At 39.0% G+C, this 3434-nt stretch overlaps 2 non-coding genes across 2 annotated transcripts; both read left to right on the plus strand.

Annotated features, from left to right (window-relative positions):
- Nucleotides 1-1167: 1167 nt before the first annotated feature.
- Nucleotides 1168-1238, plus strand: TRNAG-CCC (transfer RNA glycine (anticodon CCC)). Its single transcript has one exon. It is a non-coding gene; the product is annotated as a tRNA-Gly (tRNA).
- A 1622-nt stretch (nt 1239-2860) lies between these two features.
- TRNAG-CCC (transfer RNA glycine (anticodon CCC)) lies at nt 2861-2931 on the plus strand. The gene has a single exon. It is a non-coding gene; the product is annotated as a tRNA-Gly (tRNA).
- Nucleotides 2932-3434: the final 503 nt, after the last annotated feature.

Below are 3434 nucleotides of genomic sequence, written 5' to 3' on the forward strand. Positions count from 1 at the left end.
TTTGCGCAAACCAATCAATATACACTTATTGTTTTTTTTTTTTTTTTTACCAAAATATTTAGCATAATACATAGTGGCCTAAATTGATGAAGAAATTCGAATTTTTTATTGTATGTGTTTTACAGCAGAAACTAAAAAATATATATTTTTTTTTATTATCGTTTTTTTTTTAATTTTATTGGTTTATAGAGCAAAAAATTAAAAACGCAGATTTGATCCAATACCACCAAAAGAAATACCAATACCACCAAAAGAAAGCATGCGTTTGCAACCACCAAAAGTCAAAATGCATGGTGCTGCATTACCAAGCGGTTTGGAGCGCTGCGATTTGTTGCACCTGCCATCCTTTTTGCACGTTCCCACGCATGTGGCAGCCCATTGAAATGAAAAGTGTCAAAAATGTACCACGCATGCAAAGCAGTCCGGTAGAACAGTCATGGCACAAAACAATTCAAATAAGCTACTCATGAAAGTAATTTATACTCCTAGATCCAAAGTGGGAAAGATAGTCTGCAAACGTTGCAAGAGCTCCCATCCTTCCATCAGTTCAGAACACACAAGTATTATCAGTCCAATTAAAAAAAAGCTGTATAGTTAATTCATTGCTGCATTCTAACTCTTCCCCCATGAGGCCAGCAACCTTTCTGCCAGCCATAAAGCAATCTAGTTAGTCATTCACACTAGGAGGAGTCTCTGTGTCTCTCTGTAGGAAAAAGAAACCAGAAACCTACTAGGCACAACCAGGCTGTGTAAAACGAAAGTACTCTTGTTGTGTGCTGAGCTGGAGCTCAGCTGTTCAGCGTACGGCTCCATAGCTCAGGGGTTAGAGCACTGGTCTTGTAAACCAGGGGTCGCGAGTTCAAATCTCGCTGGGGCCTGCTGTGCACTTTTGCTAATATTCTTTCAATTTATCATCTATGCTGGTATTAAATACTTATTTATCATTTTACATGCATATCAGGTCGGATTACAGAATTAGCTTCCTTTGATTTGCTTCACAGACCTGCTGAGCAACAACTGCAATGAGACTGAAAATCTTGTAGAATAGAAAATCAACGAAAGTTTGAAATTCTTTTTATTAAAAACAAGGGATGGTATAATATAAACCAATAGTACAGAATACTAATAACACATTGTCTCCATATGTGACAAACAAGTTCCTTACCAGCGCTAGTAGTGTAGGGGTATCATGCAAGATTCCCATTCTTGCGACCCGGGTTCGAGTCCCGGCTAGCGCAAAATACTTTTTTTTCTTTCTATAAGACAGTTGTCTCTATAGATTCTATCTAGCTCTATATCTTCACAAAATTTATATAAAAAAAATTGAAATTCTTTTGTTTGCTGAATTCCTTCATTACGATATAGCAATATTACGTTTTAGGCTCGTTATTGGCGCTTTTTTTTGCGTTCATAGTGTGACATCTGATCTGACCTACACGCAACAAGCATGCCAAAGTAGCTCCTGTACCTATTTTTTATTACTACTGCAGTGAGCCTCGTGCATTTTTGCTATATGCCCATGTTTTTAACATGTTTTGTTGCGTGTTATGATTATGGTTATGATTCGTGTTTTGGATGAAATGCGATTTTCGGAGATTCAGATGTAAGTGTATCTCCATAAAGAAATAGTAATGAATGGCAACAATTCCCCAAAAAAAAGTTATAACAAAATTAGTGCATTTGTTTCATTCAGATAACGCCACATGATGCTCATGGGAAAAATAATTCAAATGCCAAATACATTTGATAGTTTGGATTTGGATATTGAATGGTCCAAATTTTGCATATTAAATATTAAATTTGCTCGTCCATCTGCCCACCAGCCCCATACTTACCCCGTTTAGGTTGTGGGAAGTTTCAATTTCCCCCTGCGTCTCCTCCTCCTCGCAGCCAATATGGTCGATTCTCCTCTTGGTTAATGGGGCACCGGCTTCCTGATTGGCTGGGAGGAGAAGATTGTCAGTAAGACAATAGCTTATATTCATTTGCTATTTTCACACAACTGGGTAGGCTCAGGGCTTAGTGCCCTTCACCCCGTGCCCATCCTTTTGTGAAGTCAATTAGAGCCTTGAGCTCTAATCATTAGACATGTGCACTGCCGAAAAATTTGTTAGTTTCACTTTAGGGCCGGTTCACACAGCGAGGCGATGCGAGGCGACACGGCTCGCCTCGCCTCGCTCCCGCAAGTCGCCCCCATTCTGTACAATGGAACCGTTCTGAGAGGAGCGACTCGAGTCGCTCCGACTCAGAAAAAAGGTTCCTGTACTACTTCGGGGCGACTTCGGGGGCGACTTGCATTGACTTCTATACAGAAGTCCTCTGCAAGTCGCCGCTGAGGTCCCCGCAGGTCGCGGCGAGGCAAGTCGGAGACGCCTCGCCGCGCCTCGCTGTGTGAACTGGCCCTTATTCTTTTTTTTTTTAGTTTTTCGGGTCATTCGTTATGATCGAAATTTGTTAGTTCGTATAAATTCACAACATTGGAAAAATTCTATTTCTAAGCCTTAGGTTTACATGTTATACTGTGCATCTGAGTTTGCTCACATTTGTATTTGATAGACTACATGCATGACCAATGGATTGCAAGCTCCTATATATTGCAAGCTCCTCATATATATACACACACACATATATATATATATATATATATACACACACACATATATATATATATATATATATATATATATATATATATATATATATATATATATATATATATATATATATATATATATATATATATATATAGCCAAAACCATTAATACTTAAAAAAAAAGTAAAAAATAAAATCAAGCATTAATTATGAAGAAAAATTGGGCTGACTCAACAGTTTTTTTCTGCCCCATAACTCAAACCAGGAGCGCCAGTAGTGTAGGGGTATCATGCAAGATTCCCATTCTTGCGACCCGGGTTCGAGTCCCGGCTGGCGCATGTATGCTTTTATTTTGTATTTCTTACTCTTTTATTGTTTATATGTTTATTCACGTATATTCATGTATTTTCCTTGTACTTTTTAAAGCTGAAGCTGGTTGGAGGGACAAATAAATTAAATGAAACAGGCTCTTCTTCACTCCTCCAGACATATTTAATAAATCTTTGAAATGCAGGTTTTTTTTAGACTCCTGGAGTTTGAATAAACACTCCAAAGACATGTCGGTAGGTTAGAGAAGTGTACAAAAAGAAGTGTTGTGTCACATAGGTGTGAATGCAGACTTAAAGTGGTTGTATACCCGCTGAAGTTTTTTTTTTTTTCCCTGACCTGCAAAGGAAAAGGCATAATGAGCTAGTATGCACCGCATGCTAGTTCATCATGAAATACTTACCTTAGAACAAGGCGCCGACATCTCACCCGATCCACGCTGAGGGAGCTGACATGTTCCCTCAGCGTTTCTTCCGGGTATCGCGGCTCCGGCGATGTGAGTGGCCGGAGCCGC

This window comes from Lithobates pipiens, unplaced genomic scaffold, assembly GCF_037356315.1.
Source record: "Lithobates pipiens isolate NorthernLeopardFrog02 unplaced genomic scaffold, aLitPip1_a1.2 Scaffold_25, whole genome shotgun sequence".
Taxonomy (NCBI): domain Eukaryota; kingdom Metazoa; phylum Chordata; class Amphibia; order Anura; family Ranidae; genus Lithobates; species Lithobates pipiens.